The sequence below is a fragment of the Coregonus lavaretus genome, assembly GCF_964263955.1.
Source record: "Coregonus lavaretus genome assembly, chromosome: 36".
Taxonomy (NCBI): Eukaryota; Metazoa; Chordata; class Actinopteri; order Salmoniformes; family Salmonidae; genus Coregonus; species Coregonus lavaretus.
The window spans coordinates 18163274-18180364 of record NC_140023.1 but is presented as its reverse complement, the minus strand read 5'-3'; positions in this window follow the sequence as shown (position 1 = coordinate 18180364).

Below are 17091 nucleotides of genomic sequence, written 5' to 3'. Positions count from 1 at the left end.
GTATAGAGCCGACATGGAAATTAATAATATTGAAAGCTCGTGGGCCCCCCACCTTGCGGGGGCTGCAGGGGTGTGTGCTACGTCAGTGTTCTTGTGGCGAGGAGGAATCTAGTCGATGAATCACAGCAGCTGTTTTCCCTCCACGGCCCATTAATTGGAAATTAACAGTGATTGAGTTTTCTTCCACAGAAACACTGGGCCTGGCTGGGCTGGGGTCTGTTGAGGAGGAGACACAGAGGGACAGACAGGCTTGCTTTACAGCAGTGAGACATTTACACCTGTTATGTTCAAAAGCGAATAAGGCAAGAAAGGATGAGAAAGGGGATATATTTTTTTTAATGTATTATACATTATAATATTTTGTCATAAAGAATGTATGCAAACAAGAAAACCAATTGCTGTGAGTAACTGAAAACCTATAGCGTTTATATCATTATATACTGCCCTTAATAATGGACATTACGGGAGGTCTGAGATCTTCTTTAATTATATTTTCCATTGATGCTCCACTGTGGTTTGGGCTGCAGTTAAATAAGAAGAAACGTCAACCTAGATCTGTAGTGTGTGCATCCTCTCCCCTGAGCCAAAAGGTTAATTGTGACGAAATACTGTAGACATCTTGTCCCTAAGATCCATGTTAGTCACATCACAGAATATCTGCCACGTGAATAAGGTATGAATAATGGGCATGCTTGTACACACATGCACGCACACACACATTGTGAAATGCTTTGCACTACCTGCATTGGACAACATATAAATCATTTCACAAAATAAATAGATTGTCTATATAATACTGAGCCAGATTTGCATCTCAACCCTCCACTCAGACGTTTCACCCAAAATTCAATATAATCATCAAATGGGTAAATTGAAGATTGCTGAGACTAAGCTAGTCATCTGTGGTCCTCTGTAGCTCAGCTGGTAGAGCACAACGCTTGTAACGCTAAGGTAGTGGGTTCGATCCCCGGGACCACCCATGCACAAAAATGTATGCACGCATGACTGTAAGTAGCTTTGGATATTATTATTTTTTATAATACAGCATAAATAGGAATGAAAAAGGCCTTGGCCTTACCCTATTCGATTAACTCTAAAGGGTTCGCTCTCGGGTTTCCATGAAAGCTGCAAATGTTAATTAACGTGCGAGTTAATTAAGAACCCACTGCTGTAACACGGAGCAGTGATGACTCAACCCACCCTCATCTCTGAATGATTTATTCATCCAGCCTTCTCCGAGGCCAACAACTCTCTCGATGGGCCAGTAGTGGGGAGAAGTGGTTGGGGAGCAAGGCAGGTCAACAGGAGGCTGTTGCGTACTCTGATACAGAATCGGACACTTGTGTTCCAACTGAGACATCATGGATAGTGTCATATTATCTAATAAAGAATGCAGGGACTGTGGCTAATCAGATGTTAGCCTTTAATGAACAATCAGAGTTGGGTCACCTCACATACACAGTGTTACTGTCTCTCCTCCACTGTTGTGTTTCACCGGTTTTGCCATAGAGAGTTCTTGTGAGAGCACACAGACTCCAAGCCGTTCCGTCATACAGTAGAGAAAAAGGAAGGAAGAAGGCAATCACGGCCTGGTCTCACTGAGGATCAGAGCAGCAGACCCAAATGCTTTTGACTGTGAGACGGCGCTCCTATCAAGCCCTGCCTCTGGGGTTTGAGTCAAGCGTGTCTGCAAATTGGAGATCATGCTTGAGCCACTCAGCATTCCGCACCATCGTTGTAGCTACATATTTAGCAAATTCTACCTTGACCCTTCAGTGAGAGTGAGTCTACCTCTGAACAATGCTAGATTGAGAAATTTGACAAATCTTTGGTGGTAATGCAGTTATTTGTGTGTAATGATGTAATAATTTCACTTGGATGTTTGAATTCAATTATAATGCACTGTATTTGATTACTAAGTTCATCAGCAATATGAATGCAATCGACCACAGGTCAGACGGAGACTTCAGAGACAATAATGAAGATTTATTCTCAGTGATGCAGACAATGTCACCTGGTTAAGAGGGAGACCACAGCAGCGCTCTGCTAATCACCCACTGCCATTAGAAACTGGAGCCTGAGGAGAGACCAGGCAGGAGCAACTGCAAACCAAAATGGACTTCAGATGGAGCTGAAAACAAAACAATAGGGGAACAATAGCAAGTTGAGAAGGAAAGAAGCGGGAGGATGAAGCCTCATTAAAGCAGAGAGTACTGTAGAATAAATCAACCTTTAAAAAGGACATTTAATGCAGTCAAATGTAAATCGCCCAGATTTTAATTGCTATGCAAATGATGGCTGCGCCTCCTGAGGCTCCATATGTGGGCCCTGCTTCCCACTGCTCCAATCACACCACAGCAGAGCAGACACCCTCTCCCTCCTTTAAACAACTGTGTACTATCTGACACATTGACTTAATAATTTTCACTGTTCCCATCATTACCAATCTGTCCCTCCTATCATGGCCACCTAATCATCCCCTGATTAATTGGTATGCATTACACCTCAACTCCCCACTGTGATAGCTAATGTGTGATGATGAGCTCTGGCACTCAGGTGGGTGCTACACATTGATAGTGGATGAGGTGAGTTTCCCCATACAATGTAAAGCATTTTGAGCAGCTGGTGGAAAATCTATGTACAGCTATATAAATTGCTAATATTTATTATTCTATGCCAACATTACTGTCAGATATCTGATCATTCCTTGCCCATAGGAGACACTGTAAAATACAGAGACAAATTCCTCTTTAAGAGCATTTTTAAACAATGAAAAAGCCCACTAAAAGGCCATTTAACTTAATTTAGCAGTGGTAATGTAGTTAGTGAGGAAGTGTTACCATTTTGTGTAAGCAGCAGGAAGCAGTCAAGACCAGGAAGTGATGTTCTGTATCAGTGAGGTCAGGTGACAGAAAATCCATATCCCAGATTACAGCTGCCCCACATGGGACCCTAAAACAGAGAAGAGGAAGAAGTGGAAAAGACACATTGAAAAGGGTAGGAAAATGAAATGCAATCACATAATTCAATCCAAATGTGCAAATTAAATCCCTAGCATTCCTAATGTCAAGCTTGTTACAAATGTGTTTGCTGGACATAGTTTTAGCCATTTAGTCAAGTAAACAAGCATTCATGCCAAAGGAGGTGCCATGGGTTACAGACAGGGATGTAGGAGAAACTCTTACATTGGGGTGGACACATTTTGATACAGGACTATTATTATCTTTTGACAGGTTTGCTCATTTCTAGTGACTTTTGTATTTTATTTTATTTAAAAAAATATATAAATCCTTTTTTTTAAAGTTTTTTTTTTAGGGATCAGCTTTAATATTGCAGATAGATTGTAGCTTCCATCAATGTAATTGTCTGCATCATTTCCAATCCCCCATATATTTTTTTGTAAATATATATACATACACTACTGGTCAAAAGGTTTAGAACACCTACTCATTCAAGGGTTTTTCTTTATTTTTACTATTTTCTACATTGTAGATTAATAGTGAAGACATCAAAACTATGAAATAACACATGGAATCATGTACTAACCAAAAAAGTGTTAAACAAATCAAAATATATTTTATATTTGAGATTCTTCAAATAGCCATCCTTTGCCTTGATGACAGCTTTGCACACTCTTGGCATTCTCTAAATCAAATGCAAGAATTTTGTATAATCATTTAAATAGAAATATTCTAAGTTTTGAATCCGGCAGCATTTTTCATACCAATTCATAAACCATGTGCCATGGAATCGGTACATCGAAAATCTCTTCCCAGCTATTTTGCAATCTATATGGCATATTGTATTGTTTGTATTTTACCCGCTTTTTCTCACCAATTTCGATCTTTTCTCATCGCTGCAACTCCCAAATGGGCTCGGGAGGCGAAGGATGAGTCATGCGTCCCCCGAAACATGACCCGCCAAATCGCGCTTCTTAACACCCGCCCGCTTAACCCGGAAGCCCCCAATTTTGGTCTTTAATGCAGGGCCGACAGACAAGTTCCTTACTTTTTATCTGCTACTGTATGATGAATGTTCTAGTATTTTTTAAACTTCCCCTATATCAGGTTGTTTCTACTGCTGCTCCACATACTGTCTTGCAGGGGCCGGCAACAGGCGGCCAGCGGGCCAAAACTGTCCCGTGAGTGATTTTTTTGGGCACCCCAAAGTGTTTTCTAACATGTTTTTGGGTCAATAAAGACTGTAAAATCATCAGTAATTCAGCTAAATTGAGTTAAGTTAATTTGAATGTGATCGTGTCTCATTGTAATCATGGTATGAAATTATTGTTATTTTCAAATACAATCAATTTTTGGGCTTAACTGTGGTTAATTTACAGTGTACAAATTATTATAATTATGTTCCGGCCCCCCGACCATCCACTCATGGCTGAATCTAGTTGCCTACCCCTGCTGTATGTCTTGAAATGTACGTAATATTTTCTACTTATAATACAGTTATTATACTGTAATAATAACCAGCAACATACACAGTTAAAAACTGTTTAAATAAAATAAAAAAGTAGCCATGAAAGGTCAAACTGAAATTAATCAATCTCTACAAATTATCAGAAAATATAATATCATGGCTGCATCTTTCCTGCATGAAGTTAATACATGCAATACATCCTCTAGACTGAAGCTGATATCATTTAATCAGCGATCATATATGATCATTCAGATTGATTCACACTATGACAGATCATCAAAACATATTAATGTGCTAGAACTGATATAACGGCGACAAAGCGTTGAAAAAGGACTTTAGGCGCACTAGAGCTCTTTAGATAACTTCGCTCAGAGGTGGTTTAAGGTAAACTGCATTCTAATGTCGACTTTTCTTATGGATAACCGTATCAAGCGAAGGGTTTTACTCATGCTCATTTCTAGGGTCTGGAGCGCTGTGCGAGTTGACATTTGAAATGGAAGTTATGCTTCTGTTATGGGAAAAAGTCCACAATGAAAATGACATGAAATGTCGAGAATGATAGGCTACATTTGCATCTGTTGGGCATCAAGTAGGCTATTGATTTCTAAGCCATTGTAGGTTACTGTAGCCCTACCACGAACAACGAACACAATTTCATTTTATCAATGGCAATTTGAATGCACAGTGATACCGTGACGATAACCTGAGACCCTTTGTCGTGCCGTTCTTCCGCCGCCATCACTTCATGTTTCAGCATGATAATGCACAGCCGCATGTCACAAGGATTTGTACACAATTCCTGGAAGATGAAAATGGCCCAGTTCTTCCATGGCCTGCATACTCACCAGATATGTCACCCATTGAGCATGTTTGGGATGCTCTGGTTCGACATGTATGACAGCGTGTTCCAGTTCCCGCCAATATCCAGCAACTTCGCACAGCCATTGAAAAGGAGTGGGACAACATTCCACAGGCCACAATCAACAGCCTGATCAACTCTATCGGAAGGAGATGTCTCACGCTGCATGACGCAAATGGTGGTCACACCAGATACTGACTGGTTTTCTGATCCACGCCCCTAGCTTTAAAAAAAAAAGGTATCTGTGAACAACAGATGCATATTATTTCCAGTCATGTGAAATCTATAGATTAGGGCCTAATGCATGTATTTCAATTGACTGATTTCCTTATATGAACTGTAACTCAGTAAAACCTTTGAAATTGTTGCATGTTGCATTTATAATTTTGTTCAGTATAATGACTTGTCAGCCAGCAATGTTCATCTGTAAAATGAAAAGCAGACAGCCAGCTCTAGCAAACACCATAAAACGGGTCCACTAATTGCAGGCAAGAGCCAATATTTAGTGTATTAAGTCCAAGGACACACACGCACACAAACACACACAGACAGCACATGGGATTTTTAATTATATCAAGACACAAATGGGAGAATCTGCTACCTGCTACAGTTCATACTGAACAGAACATAACCAGTCCCAAATAATAGAATGTAAACTGACATACGATAAACCAGCTAAACTCAGGTTAACGTCAGAATCAGCTTTATTCACCAAATACAATTGCATGTACAGGAATGTAACTCTGTGAAATGATGCTGCCACAATAAACAGACTATACAGACAATAATAATATAATAATAATATGCCATTTAGCAGACGCTTTTATCCAAAGCGACTTACAGTCATGTGTGCACACATTTTTACGTATGGGTGGTCCCGGGGATCGAACCCACTACCCTGGCGTTACAAGCGCCATGCTCTACCAATTGAGCTACAGAGGACGGCAATAAAATATATAGATGCAGAATTTCCACCGATCTGCATACAGTATACCGTACACTATATGAACACTATAAGCTACATTATAAATGATGCATGTAAGAGACGTGCAAAGAGAAATGTGCAGTTATGGGATTAGTAGTGCAGAGTGAAAAGTCCATGGATGAGAGGATCATCTTGGACCAGGTGGCTGGTTGGTGAGGGGCATGCAGGGCCTCGATGGAGGGCAGGTGGCAGCCAATGACCCTCTCAGCAGACCAGACAATCCATTGCAGTGATCGAGGAGGTGAGGGTGAATTCGATGATGGTCGTTTAACTGAATTAGTACACACAGGATTCAAAGGAGGCCTGAGAACAAAACAACACTATGCATTCACAAAACATTGTACTGAGGAAAACAGATTTGTTTTATAGTAATTGTCTGATTGGGAACTACCATTGTCTATCAATGACAGAATCTCAAATTATTTTAATTTGGCACTGTAAGTTTTATTGAATACAGTCAGTAATACAGGAGTCAAATCGCAAAATGGAGTCTCATCAGATCAGATGTTGTCAGCAAGCCAGAGCCATCTGTGGAAAGAGCACAAGTAGAACAAAGATATAAGTGCAAACATAAATATATCATTCAACATAGAATCCACCTAAAACAATGGCATGAGCTCTGTCCCAAGTCATTTCTGCTCAACTCCTCACTTCCTCTGTACTCGCGTCCTTCTCAAAACACATTGGAGGAGGTCTGAGGCGAGGAACCTTGGGTCATGTCCTCCAATAGAGGCGTGATGGTCAGTCCTTGCATCCATAGCTCTGTCTATGAATTTGAGAGTGGTTACATTTCTGCGGCCCCATCCCTCAGCATTTTACCAAAATGGGCGAGGAAAACGCTTTGTTATTGTTTCAACTGCTGATTGCCACTTTAAGAAACACATAAATTAGCATACAACTATGTTTAATTATACATGACTAATAGGAGTGTGGTGCCATGCCTTTAGCTCCCAGGTGCAGCAGAGCTGACACACTAAAGATGAAGTTGCAGAAGATGTCTTGACCACCCTATGGCTGTTCTCCTGACACCGGAAGCGCTGGAAGGTGTCCCAGGCACCGTGGATTTGCCCTGTACCAATCCACGCCACTCGTCAGTCAGCATGGCTCAGTATTGAACAGCCTGCTGTCATTTCATGCCCAACCCACCTCGTGGAGAGCTATCCTCCTATAGATTTTCACTTCATCCCTTACCTACACTACTCATATTGTTTAGCAATGACTTTCACATACAGTACATTCAGTATATAACCATCCTTTGTATAGAACCATCTTTCTGCTTATGGTGGTGATGCAACACAGTAGCTTATGCACTGAACTGTATGTATGGGGTGACATACATGCATTATTCAAAGCTTACTTGAATAATACTAAAGTTAATGTCTAAAAATCCATCCACAGCATTGGAATAACATGTTCACAATTTTGCTGAAGCTACTTAACAATTAAAGCATGACTCATAAGGATATGGTGTGGACATCTTTTCTGGATATCTTCCCTTTGATAGCAGCAGGGTACAAAGTCCAAACTGATGCCCATTAGGTCCAAATCTTTTATGTTAGGGTCACGTCAGTGTAATGAATACTCGGACAGAGTGGTAAGATCCAATCGCAGAATAGCGATGCTTTATTAGAGTACAGACAAGGGAATAGCTTAATCGTGGTCGGGCGGGCTGTGGTCAAAACCGGGCCAGGCAGAGATAGGCAGAGGTACCAAGGGAGCGGGCTTAGTCGTAGTCGAGGTCACAGACATAGGATCAGAGGACGGTAATCACTGGGGTAGACAAGCAGAGGATTAAGCAATTCGGGGAGTCAAACAACAAGGCACAGGTCGGATACACGGGTAATCAAAAACAACAAACTCTCTCTCTCTCTCGGAACAAAACGCTTAGCAAGTCACAATGGAACAATACCTCGCACCGACTGAACTTCTGAGCACACCTTATATCCTACCCTAATTACGGACAGGTGTGCTCAGAACTCAGGTGAACCAGATCGAGTCTGATGACTCCCCCTCTCAGTAGATCGGGGAAGTGTCAGACTCTGTCTAGACCCAGCCAACCCCCGATCCCTTACAGTCAGGATCAAATCACACACATTTCTTGTGTTCTTACTCCTAGAGGAATAACCTGTGAAGATAAGTTATCAAATGTCAACCTCAACAAAAGACACGTTTCTGCTTTGCAAAACATGCAATGCGATCAGAGATCTACAATGAAGATTGATCCATGAGGAAACCGTCACAGAATGACATTTGCTGATTTTATCACCAGCTTGACAAGCAACAAAGCTCCCGCTCAGTCATTTTAACCAACCAGGTCTGTTGTTCCACAGTAACAGGGGGCTTTCGATGCGATCCTCTCTACAGTATTTTCAAAGCAAAGAGAAAACAATGCATGGTCGGTTGGCTTTATCCTCCTACCTCCCGCAATGCACTCACACTCACAACCTAGTGTAATTTACTGCAATCGTTTTTCTTTTTTCTGCATCAACAGCAGCTTGACGTAAGTTGTGGATTAATGGAGTTGTGTGTGGCAGGGGGCTAATTTATATGTTTAGTGCAGCAGGCTGACTGTGTTCTCTAATGGGGAACGCAACGGACATGGGAGGGAGGGTGACTGCACTGCTTCATGCCTGGGAGTCATCAATCACAAACTGCAGTCAACTGGAAGAGCAACACAGGGATTCCATTCTCAATCAGTTTACCATAATGCCTCTCTACCTTACCTGTTATCACTGGATTGACTGTATGTACGACCATGAGTCCCCTTCGGTTAAGACTGCTCCTGCTTCTCATCCTTCCCTCTATGAAGTACATGTTGTATAGGCTTATACTGAACTAAATCTAATTTCAATTAGTATGCAGTTAACAATCACACAGACAATACAGACAAAATAATATTGTAAAAAAGCCCTGCTATCATTGGTGGTGTGGTGATGAACAGGTTTGAGTTTAGGGGACCTAGACCGGGGAATAAAAATTCATCCACTTTGGGAGCCGTTGCTAGGTTACATTCAGTTTAACAGAATACTGATCTGTCCAGGTATAAACTGGTGAGAAATATGCCTCTGCTATTTCTATTTTTAAAAAGTATACCAATGATATAACAAATAGATATCCACAAAAGACTGCAAAAAAGACAGGAATTTGTATTTTTTCCTCGCCTCCTCCAAGCTGTCGCATTGCAAGGCAAAACAAAGACAGACCATGGAAAGGACAAAGTGTGACAGAAGCTGTATGTTTTAATGGGTATAAAAATAACATTAGTTAGGCTAAAGCCTGGTTTTGATTTGTTGGCTGCATGGGTTTCTGCCATCGAGCATGTTAAATGATGGGAAATGACAGTATAAACATGACTTAAAGATCATCCCTTTATCTCTGAACATCACATTACACCTTTGGACAGATGACCTTGGAAAAGAAGGATAGAAGTGAGAGGAAATAAATAACTAAATGTAGGCCTATCATACGCCTCCGGACTGCATGTCTAGCTGTATTGTGTAATGCTCATTTGTAGTTGGAAAAGCACAAACACACTTTATTACTCTTAAAATAGTCAGCCAGACAGTTGCCATTTAGCACAAGCCTTTTGTGAGTCATCATACAACACACTTTGAAAATAAAAATTGCACCACAGAAGGGTTGAACAAGCCCTTTTAAAAATTTTAGTAATTAGGTTATTTTATTCCCTGTAAATCAAACATTTGTAAAATAACTGGAGACATTCACACCAAGATAAATAAATAGGCAAATAAATCTATATTACATCCCATCCACTTGATACACTAAAGAGAAGCACTTTCACTGCTGATGTCCACAAGGTGAACAAATGTTTGATGTTGAAACTTCAGATGTGGAAAAACTGTCAGGTCTCAAGACATGGAAAGAAATTGAGAGGAAAATAATAATCTGTCTATTTCCAGAACTGGTGGTACAGGCCATACTTTTAGGAATACAAATCATGATATTTGATATTAGACTTATATGAGGGAGACGAATCTACATTATCTCAATTTGAGATCAGTTAAGTTATTTCATGTTGTCGACAGCTCTCAGTAAAGGAATCCTATTTTTTATCCTGTGTATTGAAAAGGGTATTAGGCTATGCATAGCCTATATTACATAATCCCCTCTCTAGGGAGTCAGGCTTTGATCTGAATGCCAACCCATCCCTAAATTCTCATCTACTGTAGCATTGTGATGTTCCTCACATTGCACACTGTGGTCACATGATTAGGGCCATGATTTGAAACAAAAACTATTGATGTCCCTGACTGACTAATAAGGCAGTCTAAATGGAAATGGTTCTTCTACAACTTGCAGGGAGGTGATGACATATCTTCAAATGTCTAGGGTGGAAATATCATTTAAATATTTATGTTGCATGCAATCTTCTGGCAGCTTTAATTGAGACATGTTTGGGAGAGACAGTTCAAACATTTGGAATTTACAATATCTTTCATATCTACTTGATGAACTGACTGATCCTCTATTTACCTGGAGATATTCCCACAGGACCCAACACTAACACAGCTGGTAGAACATCTGATTCATCCAATCATCCAATCTGATTCATCCAATCATCCAATCTGATTCATCCAATCGTCCAATTTGAATAATCCATCTGATTAATTCAATGCCTATCAAGTCAGTTGACATATGTTCATCGACGGATTTTGCTCACCCTGTCTCCACACATTGCATTGAGGTGTGTGTGTGTGTGTGTGTTTGTGTGTGTGGCCAGTTCGGGAGTCAACAGATACCTCAACAATATGGTGAACTCAGTGTAATCTCAGATGGCCTCCTACACTTACTAGTGGATGAACATGTCTACTGTGTTTACCCTGTTATTTAAGCACAACTCAATATTGCACAAATAGCCTATAATACTGCTGTCACTGTCCCATGGGAGGGCACAGAGGCTGCCTATGCTGGAGTAAAAGCATGGTATTAATATTGCAATGTGGGAGGATCATGGCAGGAGGACTCAGCTCTATTTTAACCTCTACTGTACTGTATGTGTGTTTGTGTGTGTGGCCAGTTTCTGCAATGTGAACATATTATTACTATGGTTCAAAGATGAGCTGAACAGAAGTGAAGGCAATATAATAAGCTATGCTTCTGGGTTTGGAAGTACAACCGCTACAAAATTGGGACAGTACTGACTGAGTCATTGGGCTTTTTAAAATAAACACTGCGAAATTAAGTGCCAGAGATTTCCATCCACCTATAATTGACAGCAGCAATTATAGAATGTATCCTCCTGAAAGGGTCAGCGACGGTGTGAGATAGAAGGAGCTGGCTGAGCACTGAGAGGCTCTGATGATTGACACAATGAAATTCTGCATTCATTGTCAATGGTGATGTGAAGGACAAACCGTTTGACATTGACACTGGGCTGGGGGATAGGGGAGGGGGCAGAGGCGGTGCTGTCCCTAGACAGCACAGGTATTCTGTATGAGTCATCCAGAATCATACAGTCAAACAGGCTTAACAATGAATAGACCCCAGATGTCAAACTCCTAATCTGCGATCCTGTTTCCATCTACAACAATGAACGTAATAAGGCATTCAAACTATTCAAAGGTGTTGACAGCAAGTCTCAAAAAGTGTGTACAAAATGAAAGAGCTGCAGGATATAACTAGATAGAACACCTTATCACTTCCTCTAAAGAGAAAAACATTCATTGATAATGACTTTTCATGTCGACAGGCTGTGTGGTTTGCAAAGCCCCTGAAGACAGAGTTTAGAAAATGCCAAAGCCTTAATTTCCTGAGTAATTTGATTCACCACATGCACATTGTGCACATTGATATAAAAAATGCTCTCCAAGAGGGCTGAAAAGGAGTCCATTAATTGTAGACAAGGGAATGGGGGTTACATGGTTCAGTACCTCTGGCTTATTAAAAAGGCTTCTTACCAGGAATCTAAATGTCAAAAGCCCTACAGGGAGGATCATGAGGATCCACAAGGAAAACAGGTGAGGAAACACAGATGAGGGAAATGCAGCAGGAAAATAATATTAATGTTGTCTGATGTTTGTTGATGGTATATGAGGCAGAGGCTCTATGACTGGAGGTGTTAATTAACCAGTGTCTGGATGAACAAGCACAACGTGGTTTATGAATGCCATCTGAATAGTGCTCTGTATTACACATCACTAATACAGTATGCTTGTGTGTTAATTGTGTTTATTGTTTCAAGCTTTTCATATCTACTTGATGGATTAATTACAAGAGGATGAGGCATTAGGTTGCATCTAATTGAGGGTAACCAAGGAAACTAAAACAGACCCATCATCTAAATGTTCCCACCCAGTTCTGAAAGCACTAAAATGTATTATCAACAACATGCTCAAATAGATCCTGATAATAGCCACATTGCTAGAGGAGTGAAATATATCCTAGCTCTAGACCAAACACAACTTTGCAGTGAGTTCAAGAGTTCATACGAAGTTGGCAAAATATGAGGGTGCATTCCGTATCAGTGTGCTGCCATACACACTGTGAGATGCTCAATTTGAACTATGACCATTCCGACTGATAGCTTTTGGTGGTACAGTATTATGACAGGTCTTCAGGCCTTTGACCTTGGCACTAAACAACCATATTTTCTTCCTGCGTATCGCTCTGCTGCCTCTCTCATCATCTGCAGCCACTGGCAGGGTCACATTCAAAACTCAAATCCACTGATGACAACATGTACACACACAGAGCAACGCCTGCGGTATAACAGCTGCACCTGTGCAGTATAAAACATTGCATCCCCAAGCTGCACATAGCTCCCTGGCTACCAAATAAAGTAATATTTAAACAACAGCAAATTTGTGATATAAAAACAAACTCTCCCTTTCAAACTGAATCCTCCTGCAAGAGCAACATGAGCTCAGAACGAACGCTCACATTGTTAGACTGAGATCAATTTATAGCACTCCATCAAAATGGAGGGAACCATTTGTTGCAAGAGGTAAACAATCAAATCAATACAGTATTTTTGACAATGCCATTTGCATCATGTTACTGTAGCAGTTTTGGCTACGCAGTGTCTATAAATCCTGATTTTGAGCTGATGGGCATTTTGTTTATCCAGAAATAAAGATTCTGGACCATGTGAGTATGTCTCTTTGTAATGCAGGTGAAGTCCCATATCAAAGTCAATATATATTCTATCACACATAAAAGTCAGTATTTCAAATCTATCATGGTTTCTCACCTTGACCTAGAGCAATACGAAAAATATTTTTTTTTACAGATCAGTATGGCAAAACGCTATTTCATGTTGAAGACATATCTCATCTCACATAACTTGTAGTTAGAATGCATGCATTTTTTATGTTGGGAACAAATTAAAGGGTAGGAAGCATGAGTTTTTACTCACAAATGTAACAACACAGTGTAGTCAAAGACTTAGTAACTTAGTTGTAGTCATGATCTGGTTATAAACATAGTTATGTTTTTGGGTTATTACCACTGGGTTATTACATATTTATTAACTAATTTCCGGATGTCTTCTAAACTACCCACAATGCACTATTTGTCAACGTCATATGGAGGATCTACTCTGTGCTAGCAGATATTTGGATATGATGACGAGATACTTATGTCTCCACCCTAACAATGGGATTCTTTGTCCACAGAGCGGAACGGCGGGTTGTCAAGCTCTCTTTGGATTGGTGGATATTTTAATACTTTTTTGAATATTCGATGATGGGTGTTGACGTCAACAGCCTGTATTCAATGGAGAGAGATACTATGTCACATTTCCTACTTATATCAGTACACTCGTAACAACCTAAGCATTACGAAACTTCTATTAGATCAAATAAACCTCACGTAGCAAATAACCCATTCCATTTTTTTGTTGACCAAATTCGACACTCTCTCATTGACCTCCATGCAAAAACTCCTCACTTGGTGAGTGAAAGAAACAACGGCACCTGCTGGAGAAGACAGATTTTTGGCCCAGTTGTCCCTCGCTTCGTCTCTTCCTCTCTGGTGCTACCGAGTTCATATCAGTGGTTCGTATACTAGTTCGGTAGCTAGCTCAAGCTGGCTAACGTTAGCCACTAGCCATGCTAGCATGTAACTACATTCCAGACCAAGTGTTGGCAGTGGTGAGCTACAATCCACCAATCACAGGAAGTGTGATCAAAACAAGAAGCAGATGGGGCTCGGGCCATGCAGTGTGCTTATCACTTACTTTGTGGCTGTGTTATCTAGTGGGAACCAGTTAGAACGGCAGGCGGTGCCTTCTTGTGGGCACAAAACGAAAGAGAAAATCGTACCTTCTTGCTCTAATTTTCTAGGACCTCGTCTGTTCTCCTTTTTGTTTTGTCAACTTTTCGGTATGTTCTCTGTGAAGTAGGCTACGGGAGTTTTGTAACTTTTTCCACCTTGGCTTAGTGCTATCGCGCTAGGTGACGGACATCTGGAATCTATCTATTTGGGATTTCCCTTACTCTCCATCGGCCGGTGAAGCGCCCGCGTCCACCTGGCTTTGGTAACTAACTCAACCTGCACACTTTTAAAAGTTGTATCATTGGATGGGCTCCAGCCATCAGTCTGTAAGTCTCTGCTCTCTCTTTGCTTTGATCTTGAGAGTTGCACCCCTTCTCAAAAAACCAACACTCGATCCCTCTGATGTCAACAACTACAGACCAGTATCCCTTCTTTCTTTTCTCTCCAAAACTATTGAGCGTGCCGTCTTTAGCCAGCTCTCTTGCTATCTCTCTCAGAATGACCTTCTTGATCCAAACCAGTCAGGTTTCAAGACTGGTCATTCAACTGAGACTACTCTTCTCTGTGTCACGGAGGCTCTCCGCACTGCTAAAGCTAACTCTCTCTCCTCTGCTCTTGTCCTTCTAGACCTGTCTGCTGCCTTTGATACTGTGAACCATCAGATCCTCCTCTCCACCCTCTCCAAGCTGGGCATCTCCGGTGCGGCTTACTCTTGGATTGCGTCCTACCTGACCGGTCGCTCCTACCAAGTGGCGTGGCGAGAAGCTGTCTCCGCACCACGTGCTCTCACCACTGGTGTCCCCCAGGGCTCAGTTCTAGGCCCTCTCCTATTCTCGCTATACACCAAGTCACTTGGCTCTGTCATATCCTCACATGGCCTATCCTATCATTGCTACGCAGACGACACACAACTAATCTTCTCCTTTCCCCCTTCTGATTACCAGGTTGCGAATCGCATCTCTGCATGTCTGGCAGACATATCAGTATGGATGACGGATCACCACCTCAAGCTGAACCTTGGCAAGACAGAGCTGCTCTTCCTCCCGGGGAAGGACTGCCCGTTCCATGATCTCGCCATCACAGTTGACAACTCCATTGTGTCCTCCTCCCAGAGTGCGAAGAGCCTTGGCGTGACCCTGGACAACACCCTGTCGTTCTCCGCTAACATCAAGGCGGTGACCTGATCCTGTAGGTTCATGCTCTACAACATTCGGAGAGTACGACCCTGCCTTACACAGGAAGCGGCACATGTCCTAATCCAGGCACTTGTCATCTCCCGTCTGGATTACTGCAACTCGCTGTTGGCTGGGCTCCCTGCCTGTGCCATTAAACCCCTAACATAAAATATATATATATAAAAACATTTTCCTTAAAGTATATATTTTAGAGATGACTAATGTTACTGTCCTCACTACAACAACAAAATATTTAAATACAATTTTGTCCTTGAAGCATTTAATTGAAATACTGTAGAATTCCATTCATTCCTATGGAGGACTGCTCCTACTGGGGAGTGCTAACATACAGTAGCACAAGCAATACAGGGTTTACAGTGCATTCGGAAAGTATTCAGACCCCTTCCCTTTTTCCACATTTTGTTACTTTACAGCCTTATTCTAAAATTGATTAAATTCAACATTTTCCTCATCAATCTACACACAATACCCCATATTGACAAAGCGAAAAAGATGTTTTTAGACATTTTTGTTGTTATAAAACAACAACAAAGAGCAGAAGTAAAATAAAATAACAGTAGGGAGGCTATATACAGGGGGTACCAGTACAGAGTCAATGTGCGGGGGCACCGGCTAGTTGAGGTAGTTGAGGTAATATGTACATGTGGGTAGAGTTAAAGTGACTATGCATAAATAATTAACAGAGTAGCAGCAGCGTAAAAAGATCCAGGGTTTACAGTGCATTCGGAAAGTATTCAGACCCCTTCCCTTTTTCCACATTTTGTTACATTACAGCCTTATTCTAAAATTTATTAAATTCAACATTTTCCTCATCAATCTACACACAATACACCATATCGACAAAGCGAAAATAGGTTTTTAGACATTTTTGCAGTTATAAAACAACAACAAAAACATACAAAAAAAGGTTTTTCCTTTGTCATTATGGGGTATTGGGTGTAGATTGATGAGGGAAAAAAACGATTTAATCAATTTTACAATAAGGTTGTAACGTAACAACATTTGGATAAAGTCAAGGGGTCTGACTACTTTCCGAATGCACTATATATACACTACCAGTCAAAAGTTTGGACACACCTACTCATTCAAGGGTTTTTCTTTATTTTTACTATTTTTTTTATTGTAGAATAATAGCGAAGACATCAAAACTATGAAATAATACATATGGAATAATGTAGTAACCAAAAAAGTGTTCAGCAAATCAAAATATATTTTATATTTGAGATTCTTCAAATAGCCACCCTTTGCCTTGATGACAGCTTTGCACACTATTGGCATTCTCTCAACCAGCTTCATGAGACAGTCACCTGGAATGCATTTCAATTAACAGGTGTGCCTTCTTAAAAGTTAATTTGTGGAATTTCTTAATGTGTTTGGGCCAATCAGTT